The following is a 17006-nucleotide window of genomic DNA, read 5'->3' on the forward strand; positions in this document are numbered from 1 at the left end:
ATACCTGGGCGGCTCAGGATAGGCTATCTTAGTTGTTGGTAGATGTTTTCAGGTAACGATTTTTGTTGTTGTTTTGCATTTGCATTTCTCTCTCTTTTTTAAAAATTTTATTGAAGTATAGTTGATTTACAATGTTGTGTTAATTTCTGCTGTATAGCAAAGTGACTCAGTCATACATATATATTCTATTTCATATTCTTTTCCATCATGGTTTGTTGCAGGATATTGAATATAGTTCCCTGTGCTATACAATAGGACCTTGTTGTTCATCCATGGCATACATAAAAGTTTGCCTCTGCTAATCCCAAACTCCCAATCCTTCCCTCCCCCACTCCCCCTCCCCCTTGGCAACCACAAGTCTGTTTTCTATTTCTGTGAGTCTCTGTTTCATAGATATGTTGATTTGTGTTGTATTTTAGATTCCACATATAAGTGATATCATATGGTGTTTGTCTTTCCCTTTCTTATTTACTTCGCTTAGGATCATAATCTCTAGGTCCATCCATGTTGCTACGAATGGAATTATTTCATTCTTTTTGATGGTTGAGTAATTCAGGTAGCGATTTTTTTTTAAAGGGCTGTTTAGTAAATGTTATAGATCTTATCCCCTAGAGAGCAATAGGCCAGGATCCAGGATCCAGCCAGAGGTTCTGTACAGAAAGCTTTATGCAACAAGATTTTAGCAGATGATGTGTTTTCCTCTGTCGAGGGGAACTTCTCTGGATTCCCTCAAACTCTCCAAGGCTGGAACATACTAAAATGAACATACCAAGTTTATTGTTGAAGGGAGATGAGATTGGCTATAGCCATATTTTCAAATAATGTTGAACTACTGTGGATTATTAGTGTGGGTATGACTTTTCAGTCTTTACTATTCATCTAATATATCAGGACAAATGGAGAATACTTACATTTTTGTGTTAGCTTAATGTTGGGGACAGTGGCTTAAAGCAATTACCTGAATGGCTTTAGCAAACCAAATAGTTTGTAGATTTTTTTAGTTTTGTGTGTAACTCAGTTATACAAGCGATATGTAGTTTTTATAGCCTTTGTGAGAAAGGAAAATAAGACAGTGAACCTTCTCATTACTCTAGGACAGGGCCTCCAGAGGTGGATGATCCACTATTATTTTTTGCCTCCTATGTGCATTTTGATGCCCTTGTTCAGTGAAGGGTCCCATTTCTGAGCTCTGTGTCAATGTGCATTCCACTGAGAGGCTATTCTAAAGCCACAAGCCAAAATGCTGATACAGAAGACCTGCTCTGGTTTATTCATTCGCTGATTATATGAGGACAGCTCTGGGCCTGGTTAACTCTCTGGCAAACAAAAGATCATGGATGAGGTAGGGGATGGCTAATAATATTTGAGAGGTTGACACCAGCATCAGTATTTAGACAATAATGAAGTAAAACAGCAGGTTGTCTCCTTCCAGCCTGTCCCCCAAAGAAAAGCAACTTAGGAAATGGTAACACAGCCAAATGTGTTAGAAATAGTGAGCAAGTCATTAAAACAAAGATCTTGTCCATGTTAGGATAACTGTCAACTATCAGAGTTCTCCTGGTGTTGCTCTGTTATTGGGAACATCACTACCACCTTTTAGAAGTGAATCCCAGGACTTCCCTGGCCGTCCAATTGTTAAGGCTCCATGCTTTCACTGTGGAGGGCGCAGGTTCAATCCCTGGTCGGGGAACTAAGATCCTGCATGCCGTGTGGCCAAAAAAAAAATCAGTAGAAGTGAATCCCTGCTGTTACTATTCCCCAGGGCCCCACTGTAGAGCTGTACATGTCAGGAGTAGGTTCTTCCTAGGTGAAGGCCTGCAGTTGTGGAATGCCTGTTCTTGTGGCTTGGCTTTGGGTTCAGATTTGATGCCGTTGCTTCTTTTCTCGGCTCACCGCAGGCTCACACTATGTGTGGACCCACTTCCCCTGTTGGCGGGGTCACTCGGGCTCTACTTGTACCTGAGTTTCATTAAACTTGCATGACTCTTTGAGGTGACCGCCCTCTGAACCAGCCCAAGTGTCTAGTCTGTATAGCCAAACCCCCCTCACCATACCCTTGAAATTTGGAGAACTTCCAGCATTTTCCATCTGATGCAATAACAGACGAATGGAAAAGATAATTTAATTTTAATTTTAATTTTATTAATTTATTTTAAAGGATTCCAATAGTTGATGTGGAAGCTACAACCTTTTTTCTAATTACTTTTTAAAATAAATTTATTTATTTATGGCTGTGTTGGGTCTTCCTTGCAGCGTGCAGGCTTTCTCTAGTTGTGTTGAGTAGGGGCTACTCTTTGTTGCGGTGGGCAGGCCTCTCATTGCGGTAGCTTCTCTTGTCGCGGAGTACGGGCTCTAGGCGTGTGGGCTTCAGTAGTTGTGGCTCGCAGACTCTAGAGTACAGGCTCAGTAGTTGTGGCGCATGGGCTTAGTTGCTCCATGGCATGTGGGATCTTCCCAGACCAAGGATCGAACCTGTGTCTCCTGCGTTGGCAGGCAGATTCTTATCCACTGTGCCACCAGGGAAGTCCCAATAATTTTATTTTTATTATCAGTGATACTGAAGGGGAAGAGGAAGGCAGCTAGAGTTCTTTCTCTCATATCCTCAGTACTGGGCTTGTCATGTAGTAAGTACTTAATAATGTTGAATAAACAAATGATTAGGTCTGCCAATAGTATCTGACAAGCAAACGAATAAAATTACATGACTCCTATTAAAAGAAATAAAGGATAACTATAGAAAAAGAAGCTGCAGTGATCCTGAAAGTCTGCTCTTAGCAAGGCTGTTTGTGAGCGTTATCTCTGACCAGAGTGTGAAGGTTGAGTAATCTGCATTTCCCTTTCTGCCTAACTCGCGGTGTGATCATTGCTTCCCGTTAGAAGCCTTCTCTGACTTCCCTGACCTACTGTCTCTACTTTTTATAGAAGGAACAAATGACTGTGTGAATGGAATAAACAAACACATCAATGCCAAAATTTAACAAAAACTGTAAACCTGAGATGATAGAGCAGCACAAAACCAGTAATTCTAAAGCTTTTTTTAGCCCAACAAACCATAACCAAAATTATGGGTATGAGAATCAAGAAAAACTGAGGGACCTAGTATATAAAATAATCTATTTATGAAGATCCTATTAAAAGGCCAGCTAATTAGGGAGTTCAGAAAAGACACAGAGGAGGTCTTTAGAGTAAAATCAGCCCTTTTTTAAAAAAACTTTACAATTTTATAAATTCCCAAGAAGGATATGTAAAGATGGAGGGATAAGCATGACTTCTGGCTTTGAAGATAAGAATAGTTCCAAGGTAGGGAAGTCTGCAAGTAACCAAGAGAATTTTTTTTTTAACCCCATGTTTGGTACTTAGCCAAGTGACTTCTCAGTTTGAAGCAGAGAAAAAACATTTAAAGAACTTAAGAAGCTGAAGTGCCTTGTGAAAAAAAGAATCATGGGACTTCTCTGGCAGTCCAGTGGTTAAGACTCTGCACGTCCACTGCAGGGGGCACGGGTTCGATCCCTGGTTGGGGAACTAAGATCCCACATGCTGCATGGCGTGCCCCCCCCCCCCCCCCCCAAAAAAAGAATCACAATTACAAAAAATCACTGTAAAAAGCAGTGAAGAACATATATAAAATAGTTTATCCACAAGGGAAAATTAATAATAGGAAGGGAAATTGGGGCACTAGAAGGGGACAGGAGGTCTACAGAGGCATTCTAGCCATTAAAAAAAAAAAAAGAGGTGGGTAACATGAAAATACCAAAAAGCACTGAGAAAACTTATTTTTTTTCTGACTATGTAGGTTCCTTATTGAAATTTTCAAACATACAGAATAAATAACAATTGCCAATAATTCCAGCACCCAGGGAAAACCACTATAAATGTTTTTTCCTTCTAGCCAAATTTTGTCTGTCTACTGTTACTGTACACTTAAAGCATGAAAATCTTTTTTTTTTCTTTTTTTCCCATTTTAATCAAGGCTCCTCAGGACTGTCCCCTCAGCCCTTCCCAGGCTTGTCTGCCAAAGCATGGAAATCTTAATGTACAACTCCAAAACTGTTCCATGTAATCATGACTCAGCTCAAGATGTGGAACATCTCCATCATCCCAGAAGTCTCCTCTTGTGCCTCTTCCAGTCAATATCCGTAGATTCGTTTTGGCTGTTCTTGAACCTCATATAAATGGAATCTTACAGTGTGAAGTCTGTTGAGTCTGGCTTCTTTTGTTCATCATTGTCTTTGGGACTCATCCACGTTGCTGCATGTAGTAATTGTTCTTTCCTTATTGCTGGGCAGTTTCTATTGTATAACTATACCGTAATCTTTCTGTTCTGCTGTTGATGAACATTTGGATAGTTTCCGGTTTGGGGCTATAATAAATCAAGCTGCTTTGACCATTCCTTTTTTTTTTTTTTGGCCATGCCACGCTGCATGTGGGAATGTGGGATCTTAGTTCCCTGACCAGATATCGAACCCGCACCCTCTGCACTGGAAGCACGGAGTCTTAACCGTTGGACCACCAGGGAAGTCACTGACTATTCTTACATATGTCTTTGGTGGACTTAACGCACTCATTTTACTTCAGTATATATCTAAGAGTAGAGTTGCTGGGTCGTAAGATAAATATTTTCAAAGTCATGAATATATTATAAACTTTGTTCTAAAAGTGTGATTGTGTCCAGGGTATAGTGTGAATTATTCTTGGTTTATAAGGATGGAGATCAAGGTTCATTTTTTTATTTTCTCCCATTAGAATAGCCAGCACTATTTATTGGAAAGATTAATTTTTACTTTCTGAGTTGCAGTGGTGCCTTTCTATTAAATTAGGTGACTACTGTGTGGATCTCTTGTAGAATTCTTCATTCTGTAACACTGATCCATTTATTAATATTTATTTTAAAGAAAATGGGATCATGCTTTTACATTTTTCTACACTTACTATTATATCATGCTTCAAATTAAGAATAATTGCAAAGGAACTATTATATAGATGTACCATAATTTATTCTTTTTTTTTGGACATTTGGGTTGTTTTTTCTTTTTTCTGTTTTGTTTTGTTCTTTTATGTTGCAGGCTTTCCTCAAATGTCTTGATAATCCTTGTTCATTCATTTATTTATGAGGCAATAAAAAGCTGATTAGAAGTTCTGCGTGCATGGGCTTTTCTGTGGAGTGACTGGGTGAGTCACTGAAGTCTCCTCGAGTATTATTATCAATAATTTTTTCCCCTTAGGGCTGCTCAGTTTTTCCAGAGGAACATTCTCCACCCTACTGCCTGCAGGGTCAGTGCCACGCTACCAGGTGTCTTGTCATTTAAAAAATAACTTTGAAAACTATTATTCTTTCCTTCATCTCTACTTTGATGAGGTCTTTTATTGTGATCTTACCTCCATGGGCCACTTTCCGAAAGAATAGTTTCTGCTCTTCTCATTGTATGGCTGAATGACTGAAAATCCTATGACTCTGAGCATGTCTTGAGTGGGATCCTCAGATAAGAGTGTTCAGTGCAGCCTTTTTTTTTTTTTTAATTTTTGTTTTATATTGGAGTATAGTTGATTTACAGTGTTGTGTTAGTTTCAGGTGAACGGCAAAGTGATTCAGTTGTACATATACATGTATCTTTGTTTTCAGATTCTTTTCCCATTTAGGTTATTACAGAATATTGAGTAGAGTTCCCTGTGCTGTACAGTAGGCCCTTGCTGGTTATCTCTTTTAAATATAGAGTGTGTACACGTCAATCCCAAACTCCCAACTTATCTCCCCGCCCCCACGTTTACCGTTTGGTAACCATAAGTTTGTTCTCTAAGTCTGTAAGTCTGTTTCTGTTTTGTAAATAAATTCGTTTGTATCATTTTTTTTAGATTCCACATATAAGCAGTATCATATGATATTTGTCTTTCTCTGTCTGACTTACTTCACTTAGTATGATAGTCTCCACGTCCATATTGCTGCAAATGGCATTATTTCATTCTTTTTTATGGCTGAGTAATATGCCATTGTATATATGTACCACATCTTCTTTATCCATTCATCTGCTGATGGACATTTAGGTTGCTTCCATGTCTTGGCTATTGTAAACAGTGCTGCAGTGAACACTGGGGTGCATGTATCCTTTCAAACCATGGTTTTCTCTGGATATATGCCCAGGAGTGGGATTGCTGGATCGTACTATAGCTCTGTTTTCAGTTTTTTAAGGAACCTCCATACTGTTCTCCATAGTGGCTGTACCAATTTACATTCCCACCAACAGTGTAGGACGGTTCCCTTTTTTCTCCGTACCCTCTCCAGCATCTGTTATTCATAGGCTTTTTGATGATGGCCATTCTGAGTGGGGTGAGGTGATATCTCATTATAGCTTTGATTTGCATTTCTCTAACAATTAGCAGTGTTGAGCATCTTTTCATGTGCCTGTTGGCCATCTGTATGTCTTCTTTGGAGAAAAGTCTGTTTAGGTCTTCTGCCCATTTTTTGATTGGGTTGGTTTTTTTTGTTTTTTTGTTTTGTTTTGTTTTTTTATATTGAGCTGCATGAGCTGTTTGTATATTTTGGAGATTAATCCCTTGTTGGTCGCATCGTTTGCAAATATTTTCTCCCACTCTGTGGGTTGTCTTTTCACTTTGTTTATGGTTTCCCTTGCTATGCAAAAGCTTTTGAGTTTAGTTAGGTCCCATTTGTTTATTTTTGTTTTTATTTCCATTACTCTAGGATACAGATCGAAAAAGATATTGCTGTGTTTTATGTCATAGAGCATTCTGCCTGTTTTCCTCTAAGAGTTTTACAGTATCTAGTCTTACATATAGGTCTTTAATCCATTTTGAGTTTATTTTTGTGCATGGTGTTAAAAAATATTCTATTTCATTCTTTTACATGTTAGCTGTCCAGTCTTCCCAGCACCAGTTTTGAAGAGACTGTCGTTTCTGTATAGTCTTGCCTCCTTTCTCATAGATTAATTGACCATAGGTACTTGGATTTATTTCTGGGCTTTCTATCCTGTTCCATTGATCTATATTTCTGTTTTTGTGCCAGTACCATACTGTTTTGATGACTGTAGCTTTGTGGTATAGCCTGAAGTCAGGGAGCCTGATTCCTCCAGTTCCATTTTTCTTTCTCAAGATTGCTTTGGCTGTTCAGGGTCTTTCGTGTCTCCATACAAATTTTAAAAAATTTTAGCCATGCACATGGTTCATGAGAAAAAAAAAATTTTTTTTTGTTCTAGTTCTGTGAAAAATGCCATTGGTAATTTGATAGGGATTGCATTGAATCTGTAGATTGCGTTGGGTAGTATAGTCATTTTGACAATATTGATTCTTCCAATCCAAGAACATGGTATATCTCTCCATCTGTTTGTGTCATCTTCAATTTCTTCCATCAGCGTCTTATAGTTTTCAGAGTACAGGTCTTTTGTCTCCTAAGGTAGGTTTATTCCTAGGTATTTTATTCTTTTTGATGTGATGGCAAATGGGATTGTTTCTTTCTCTTTTGTTGTTAGTGTATAAAAATGCAACAGATTTCTGTGTATTAATTTTGTATCCTGCAACTTTACCAAATTCATTGATTAGCTCTAGTAGTTTTCCAGTGGCCTCTTTAGGATTATCTATGCATAGTATCATGTCATCTGCAAACAGTGACAGCTTTACTTTTTCTTTTCCAATTTGTATTCCTTTTATTTGTTTTTCTTCTCTAATTGCCATGGCTAGGACTTCCAAAACTATGTTGAATAAAAGTGGCAAGAGTGGACATTCTTGTCTTGTTCCTGATCTCAGAGAAAATGCTTTCAGCTTTTCACCATTGAGTATGATGTTAGCTGTGGGTTTGTCATATATGGCCTTTATTTTGTTGAGGTATGTTTCCTCTGTGCCCACTTTCTGGAGAGTTTTTATCATAATGGGTGTTGAATTTTGTTGAAAGCTTTTTATGCATCTATTGAGATGATCATACGGTTTCTATTCTTCAATTTGTTATTGTGGTGTATCACACTGATTGATTTGCAGATACTGAAAACTCCTTGCATTCCTGGGATGAATCCCACTTGATCATGGTGTATGATCCTTTTAATGTATTGTTGGATTCGGTTTGCTAGTATTTTGTCGAGTCTTTTTACGTGTATGTTCATCAGTGATGTTGGCCTGTAATTTTCTTTTTTTGTGGTACCTTTGTCTGGTTTTGGTATCAGGGCGATGGTGGCCTCATAGAATGAGTTAGGGAGTGTTCCTTTCTTTGCAATTTTTTGGAATAGTTTCACAAGGATAGATGTAAACTTTTCTCTAAATGTTTGATAGAATTCACCTGTGAAACCATCTGGTCCTGGACTTTTGTTTGTTGGGAGTTTTTAAATCACAGTTTCAATTTCAGTACTTGTGATTGGTCTGTTCATATTTTCTATTTCTTCCTGGTTCCGTCCTGGAAGGTTGTACCTTTCTAAGAATTTGTCCATTTCTTCTAGGTTGTCCATTTTTTTGGCATATAGATGTTTGTAGTAGTCTGTTATGATCCTTTGTATTTTTGTGGTGTCAGTTGTAACATCTCCTTTTTCATTTCTAATTTTATTGATTTGAGCCTTCTCCCTTTTTTTTCTGGTGAGTCTGGCTAAAGATTTATTGATTTTGTTTATCTTTTCAGAGAACCAGCTTTTAGTTTCATTGATCTTTTCTATTGTTTTCTTTGTCTCTATTTCATTTATTTCTGCTCTGATCTTTATTACTTACCTCCTACTAACTTTGGGTTTTGTTTGTTTTTTCTCTAGTTGCATTAGGTGTAAGGTTAGGTTGTTTGAGATTTTTCTTGTTTCCTGAGGTAAGATTGTATTGCTATAAACTTCCCTCTTAGAACTGCTTTTGTTGTGTCCCATAGGTTTTGGGTCATTGTGTTTTTATTGTCATTTGTCTGTAGGTATTTTTTGATTTCCTCTTTGATTTCTTTGGTGATGCATTGGTTGTTTAGTAATATATTGTTTAGCCTTCACATGTTTGTGTTTTTCTACAGTTTTTTTTTTTCTGGTAATTGATTTCTAATCTCAGTGTTGTGGTTGGAAAAGATGTTTCACATGATTTCAGTTTTCTTAAATTTACCGAAGCTTGCTTTGTGGCCCAGCGTGTGATCAGTCCTGGAGTATGTTCCATGTGCACTTGAAAAGAATGTGTATTTTGCTGTTTTTGGATGGAGTGCTCTATAAATATAAATTAAGTCCATGTAGTCTAATGTGTCATTTAAGGCCTGTGTTTCTTTATTGATTTTCTGTCTGGATGATCTGTCCATTGATCAAAGTGGGGTGTTAAAGTCCTTCACTATTATTGTGTTACTGTTGATTCCTCCTTTTATGGCTGTTAGTATTTGTCTTATATACTGAGGTGCTCCTATGTTGGGTGCATATATATTTACAATTGTTATATCTTCTTGGATTGATCCCTTGATCATTATGTAGTGTCCTTCTTTGTCTCTTGTAACAGTCTTTATTTTAAAGTCTACTTTGTCTGATATGAGTATTGCCACTCCAGCTTTCTTTTGATTTCCATTTGCATGGAATACCTTTTTCCATCCCTTCACTTTCAGTCTGTATGTGTCCCTAGATTTGAATTGGGTCTCTTGTAGACAGCATATATACAGGTCTTGTTTTTGTATCCATTCAGCCACTCTGTATCTTTTGGTTGGAGCATTTAATCCATTTACATTTAAGGTAATTATCGGTATGTATGTTTCTATTGCCATTTTGTTAATTATTTTGGATTTGTTTTTGTAGGTCTTTTTTCTCCCCTTCCTCTTTCGTTCTCTTCTCTTGTGATTTGATGACTAACTTTAGTGTTGTGTTTGGATTGCTTTTTCTTTTTTGTGCGTTTTTTATCTATTGTAGATTTTCAGTTTGCAGTTCCCATGAAGTTTTTTTGGATTTTTTCCCCCTCTCTGGAATCTTACTGTATTATTATTTTTTAAATGTTTTTACATCTTTATTGGAGTATAATTGCTTTACAATGGTGTGTTAGTTTCTGCTTTATAACAAAGTGAATCAGTTATACATATACATATATCCCCATATCTCTTCCCTCTTGTGTCTCCCTCCCTCCCACCCTCCCTATCCCACCCCTCTAGGGGTAACAAAGCACCGAGCTGATCTCCCTATGCTATGCAGCTGCTTCCCACTAGCTATATAAACATGATTGTCATAAGTTGCTGGTCTTTTAATTTCAATTTCATTTCTAATATCCTACATTTGTGCTCTCCTCTTTTCATGATTGCTGGTTTTCATATCATATTTGTGTGTGGATGATTTCCTACCTTTACTGTATATTTGCCTTTACTGGTGAGCTTTTCCATTTATAATTTTCTTATTTCTAGTTGTGGCCTTTTCCACGTAGAGAAGTTCCTTTAGCATTTGTTGCGAAGCTGGTCTGGTGGTGCTGAATTCTCTTAGCTTTTGCTTGTCTGTAAAGCTTTTGGTTTCTCTGTCAAATCTGAATGAGAGCCTTGCTGGGTAGAGTATTCTTGGTTGTAGGTTCTTCCCTTTCATCACTTTAAATACATCATGCCACTCCTCTCTGGCCTGCAGTTTCTGCTGAAAAATCAGCTGATAACTTTATGGGAATTCCCATGTATGTTTTTTTGTTTTTGTTTTTCCACCAAGCAGCTTGTGGGATGTTAGTTTCCCAACAGGGATTGAACCCAGGGCTTTCACCCAGCAGTGAAAGTGCCGAGTCCTAACCACTGGACTGCCAGGGAACTCCCCCCTTGTATGTTATTTGTTGCTTTTCCCTTGTTGCTTTTTTAAAATTTTTATTTTATTTATTTATTTTGGTTGTGCTGGGTCTTAGCTGCAGCAGGTGGGCTCCTTAGTTGCGGCTCACTGGCTCCTTAGTTGCGGCTCACCGGCTCCTTAGTTGCAGCCTATGTGCTCCTTGGTTGCTGCCAGCGGGCTCCTTAGTTGTGGCATGCATGTGGGATCTAGTTCCCTGACCAGCGATTGAACCCACATCCCCTGCACTGGAAGGCAGATTCTTAACCACTGTGCCACCAGGGAAGTCCCTTTCCTTGTTGCTTTTAATATTTTCTCTTTGTCTTTAATTTTTTGTCAATTTGACTATGTGTCTCAGCATGTTCCTCCTTGGGTTTATCTCTGTGCTTCCTGGACTTGGGTGACTGTTTCCTTTCCCATGCTAGGGAAGTTTTCAGCTATTATCTCTTCAAATATTTTCTCAAGTCCTTTCTCTCTTTCTTCTCCTTCTGGGACCCCTATAATGCAAATGTTAGTGTGTTTCATGTTGTCCCAGAGGTCTCTGAGACTGTCTTCATTTCTTTTCATACTTTTTTCTTTATTCTGTTCCATGGCAGTGATTTCCACCATTCTGTCTTCCAGCTCACCTGTTCTTCTGCCTCATTTATTCTGCTATTGATTTTTTCTAGTGTATTTTTCACTTCGGTTACTGTATTGTTCATCTCCATTTGTTTGTTCTTTAGATCTTCTAGCTCTTTGTTAAACATTTCTTGTATCTTCTCGGTCTGTGCCTCCATTCTTTTCCTGAGATCTTGGATCATCTTTACTATCATTACTCTGAATTCTTTTGCAAATAGATTCAATGCAGTGGTTTTTAAAAAAAATTTATTTTATTATTTTATTTTATTTATTTATTGTTTCTGGCTGTGTCGTGTCTTCGTCACTGCGCACAGGCTTTTCTCTGGTTGCGGCGAGTGGGGGCTACTCTTTGTTGCGATTCGCGTGCTTCTCGTTGTGGTGGCTTCTCTTGTTGCTGAGCACAGACTCCAGGCACACGAGCCTCAGTAGTTGTGGCACGTGGGCTCAGTAGTTGTGGCTCGTGCGCTCTAGAGTGCAGGCTCAGTAGTTGTGGCACACGGGCCCAGCTGCTCCACGGCATGCAGGATCTTCCCGGACCAGGGATCAAACCCGTGTCCCCTGCACTGGCAGGTGGATTCTCAACCACTGCGCCACCAGGGAAGCCCAGATTCAATGCAGTTTTAATGGATCTTAGCTGCTGCTTGATTTGAGCTGTCTCTTTTGGAGCTGTGATTTGTCTTTAATGCTACAATTTCCACTGTTTACATTTGACCCTCAGTGTAACACACTGCTATAGTAGAGCTTACATTTCACACGACAAAATTTATAAGGGAAAACATTCATGTTTTAAAGTTTTGTATCATACCTTAAATTTAAAGCTCATTTATATTCTACTTATGTTAAGTGGTTTGTACTAGACTGTGTCAATGTGAAGGAATCTTTCTTTACTTGGGTTTGCTTCTGTACAAGCATGGGAACAGTTGATTCCCACTGGGTGAACTCCTGCTTTTCGGATGCCAGCTCTGGAATCTTTGATCTTGACACAGATGCTATTTCTATGACTTTTGCTGTTCTCTTACTGGGAATTTTTTCCTGCTTAGAGGAAACTGAAAATAGTTCCAGATTTTATTCCTCTAAGGTGACTGTGTTCTGGGAACACAGGACAGAGTGTGGGGTGGGGGTGGGTCATGACAGTAGAGCATCTGTATGGCTTATGCTCTTTATAAGTGCCTCTGAGTAGTATATGGGGCTCCCCTGACCCCAGACATAAAGCAATTTCTCAGGCAGAGGGAGAAAGTTACATACTAAAAATGAGGGGGAAACATGATTGAGGGAGAAGGGGGAGGACACATACATTTGGGAGAGTTTTGAGGGTCCCAGGAATAATGAGGAATAGATACACATAGATCGATCAAGAAAAGTCATGAGACATTGAGGTGTGAGGTTGTGATAGTTCTAAACACTTTGTTCTCTGTTCCTTCTCACTGCTCATTGTTTTTAGAAGGGCAGTGTCTTCAGAGACATATAGGTATAGACTTTGCTAGAGGGAGAATGATCATTGTTACAGGGTCTTGTTGGATTAATGAAGTTAAACTACAGTTTCGATGGAATTAGGTCAGTACAGAGGGGACACACACACAAACACACACACACACACACACACACACACACACTGAACTTCAGGAAAGAGTAGTTATGATGGCTGTGTTCTACTTCTGTGACTTAAAAAATAACTAATGGAATAGCTGTAGGGGGGTTAATGAGACTGATTTCTGTGTTAACCAGGGCTCACTAGGTTTACCACAGCCTTCCAGGTAGGAGAGAGGAAATGCAGAAGTAGTCAGCAGTTAGGTGCCCAGGTTCACGTGATGAATGCAGCGTTTGTCACCGTGAGCCTTTGGTTTAGGGTAAAGGGAAAGGCCATTTCCAGGTCAGAGTGTAATGCCACGTTGGCATAGACCAGAGAGCAAAGAAGGGAAAGAACTCTAGTTCTTTTCTGAATCCCTGCCAGGCCCCTGAAGAAAGAAGAATGAGAGACAGAATGCAGATGAGGTCAAAAGAGAGATCTTCCAGCCATTCCGATTTCATCTTGCAAAGTTTCAGTTTATTATCCCCTCCTTCAAGTGACACTCTCCTGACTCCCACCTCCTCTCACTGGGTTTAAGCCCCTACTGCTGCCCAGCAGTCTGTTTACCCCTTTTTCTAAAAACCACCATCCTTATGTTTGTCTTTTTAACCTGTTGTCCAGGGAAAGGATTTGAAGCATATCCATTTTTGTACCCCACTACTTAGCACAGTGCCAGGCACAGTCAGCACTGCATAAATGTCTGCTTGCTTGAACATCAATCAGAGGGGTTCATTAGCTTACCTTACTATTGGTTCCTAGTAGTGGAAATTCTACAGAGGTAGCTTAGGTTAAGTTGGGTTTTAATCTGATTTATGAGCTATTATAAAGTCATCTGGAATCCCATTTCTTTCTTTTTTTTTTTAAATTATTTAGTTATGTATGTATGTATGTGGCTGCGTTGGGTCTTAGTTGCTGCACACGGGATCTTCATTGCAGCATGTGGGATCTTTTTTTTTTTTTTTTTTTTTTTTTTTTTAGTTGCGGCATGTGGGATGTAGTCCCCTGACTAGGGATTGAACCCAGGCCCCGTGCAGCATTGGGAGTGCAGAGTCTTAACCACTGGACCACCAGGGAAGTCCCTGGAATCCCATTTCTTTCCTTCTTTCTGCTCTACCTTTCTGAAGTAGCTACTTCATCTTAAGGCTGGTGGCTGCCTCACGGCTGCAGATTGGCAGTCAGCAGTTTTGTAGGCCATGTCCTTGCTAGACCGTGTATTTGACTGTGTTAAGGGGAAGGGAAGGTTGGGAGTGTGTCAGGAGAGCCCCAAGATTTTTGTTGTTGTTGTTGTTGTTAAATTTATTTATTTTATTTATTTATTTATTTTTGGCTGCGTTGGCTCTTCCTTGCTGCGTGCGTGCTTTCTCTAGTTGCGGCGAGTGGGGGCTACTCTTTGTTGTGGTGCATGGGCTTCTCATTGTGTTGGCTTCTCTTGTTGCGGAGCATGGGCTCTAGTCACGCGGGCTTGCGTAGTTGTGGCTCGCGGGCTTCATTGCTCCGCGGGATGTGGGAACTTCCCGGACCAGGGCTTGAACCCTTGTCCTCTGCATTGGCAGGCGGATTCTTAACCACTTTGCCACCAGGGAAGCCCAAGCCCCAAGATTTTAACTGATCAAACCACTTTCGAACTAATCTGAGTGGCCAAGGGGTGCCATTTGTGATTGGCTTAGTCCTGGAGTCCTTGAATCAGTCTTGATGGAAAAGAAGAAAGAGTGACCTGGATTGGCTTAGGTTAGATTGGGCTCACCCTGGAAATGGTAAGGAATGAGCTTCCCCAAAGCACATGAACTACAGAAAGAAAGAATGGATACTTAACTGGAAATCTGACTTATTATGAAGGGGGATGTGGTTGTTGTGTGGGCAGCCAGCAAAGTCCACTATTTTAATGCAGATTTTCTAGGGAACCTTTCTTTTTTTTTTTTTTTTTAATTTTATTTATTTATGGCTGTGTTGGGTCTTCGTTTCTGTGCGAGGGCTTTCTCTAGTTGTGGCAAGCGGGGCCACTCTTCATCGCGGTGCGCGGGCCTCTCACTATCGCGGCCTCTCTTGTTGCGGAGCACAGGCTCCAGACGCGCAGGCTCAGTAGTTGCGGCTCACGGGCCCAGTTGCTCCGCGGCATGTGGGATCTTCCCAGACCAGGGCTCGAACCCGTGTCCCCTGCATTGGCAGGCAGATTCTCAACCACTGAGCCACCAGGGAAGCCCCGGGAACCTTTCTTTATGGCTATTCTGTTCTTCTTATAGAGTCATTTATGAATTTATTGATTGCATATTATGAAAAAGAACTAATGGTGAAATTATTAAATTTTGAGTATGAGACTCTTCCCTCTATTAACTTACTCAGATAGGTAAAACGTTAAATATCAGTACAGGAGAGGGGTGACAGTACAAGGCAGCAAGATGACAGCAATCATGTTCATCCAGAATATATGTACTTTGCATTCCCCAGTAATGCTTTTAATCAGGAAGTCATTGTGTCAGGCACTTCGGGGGCTACAGAGATGATAGAAAGGAGATGCTGGCCCCCTCCAGACTTCAGGCCCAATCAAGAGAATGGATAAAAGGCTTTGGGGACTGGGAAGAAATGGCCTCCCTCACAGAAGCAAACCACCCAGAACAGGAACCTGTAAAACAAAGTGGGGGCTCCTGGGGAGCGCTCCAGCGTCCTGGGAGCCTGGATGGTCAGAGGAGGTGCTTGGCATGCTCTGTGGACAGCTCTGCCCTCTGTGTAGTGACAACCGAGCACACTGCTCAGCTGCTCAGAGCCGTGGGTCTCGGGAGAGCAACCAGATCACCCAGTGCCCAGGGTGGGGGCAACCCTTACACTCACTGGTCACTCACTGCTGGCGTTGCTGCTTGTTAGAAAACCCCATTGTGGCCCAGCCCTGTTTGTTGGAGGATTTCTGTCACCGGGTCAGCCTCTGCTGATCTGATTCATAATTAATGCTGTTAGACTTTCTGCCTCCTTCTTAGAGCTATCCAATCACATTTATGGATATTTTAGAGAATTAAAAAACAAAATAATAATCTGTTCTTCATTCAGCACATTTACTGAGGGGCCTGCCTTGTGCCAGTCACTATGCTAAGCTCCAGGGTCATGGTGATGACCCAAAACTGACGTGATTCCTGCTGTCACAGACTGTAGTCTAGTGGGGGAGGCAGACAAAAGGCAAACAGATACATAAGATATTTGCCAATTGTGATGGTGAGAAGGAAACAAAATGGGCAGAGCTGAAGATGTGCAAGAGGTTTAAGACATCTTTAAGGCAACTTGTAAATGATCTCATGATTACAGTTTTTATCCTAACGATTTCCCCAGATTAAATGCAAATAACTTTCAATGTCTGTCTCTTAGGTGTACTCGGCAGGTCCCTGATGAACCAAGGGAACCCTCCACCGTATCCAGGCCCCGGTCCGACGGCTCCATACCCACCTTATCCACAGCAACCGATGGGGCCTGAGGTCTACCCTCCAGGACCTGTGGGGGGACCCTACCCACCTCCTCAGGGGTACCCCTACCAAGGATACGCACAGTACGGCTGGCAGGGCGGACCTCAGGAACCTCCTAAAACCACAGGTACTGTGATGTGAATGGGGCATGTATACAGTTGGTCCTCCACATCTGCAGGTTCCGCACCCACGGATTCAACCAACCACCAGATTGAAAATATTTGGGGAAAAAAAATTCCAGGAAGTTCTAAAAAGCAAAACTTGAATTTACTGCGCTCCAGAAACTACTTACATAACATTCATGTTGTATTTACAACTATTTAAATGACATTTACATTGTGTTTTTATTATAAATAATCTAGAAATGATTTAAAGTGTATAGGAGGATGTGCGTAGGTTATATGCAAATACCTTTCATATAAGGTATTTATATATAAGTGACTTGCGCCACCGCAGATTTTGGTATCATGTGGGTCCTGAAACCAATCCTCCGTGGATACCGAGGGACGACTGTATGTGTATTACGTGGGTGTGCATGTGTGCAGTCCAACGTCACCAACGGAAATGTTTGCACGTTTTCTTTGGCAGAGAAGAAACTCTGGCCTTTGTTTGCCATGGTTGACATTTCCAAAGCTTGGTGACTGCTTCGGGTGGCTTCTAACT

At 40.4% G+C, this 17006-nt stretch overlaps 1 long non-coding RNA gene across 1 annotated transcript in view; it reads left to right on the top strand.

Moving 5' to 3' along the window:
• The window catches only part of LOC118892358, a 69736-nt gene that overhangs the window by 10038 nt on the left and 42692 nt on the right, over positions 1 to 17006 (top strand). The window contains exon 2 of the long non-coding RNA XR_005019294.1: positions 16249 to 16470. This is a non-coding gene — a long non-coding RNA (uncharacterized LOC118892358). The remainder of the gene's footprint in view (positions 1 to 16248; positions 16471 to 17006) is intronic.

Source organism: Balaenoptera musculus, chromosome 3 (genome assembly GCF_009873245.2).
Source record: "Balaenoptera musculus isolate JJ_BM4_2016_0621 chromosome 3, mBalMus1.pri.v3, whole genome shotgun sequence".
Classification (NCBI taxonomy): Eukaryota; Metazoa; Chordata; class Mammalia; order Artiodactyla; family Balaenopteridae; genus Balaenoptera; species Balaenoptera musculus.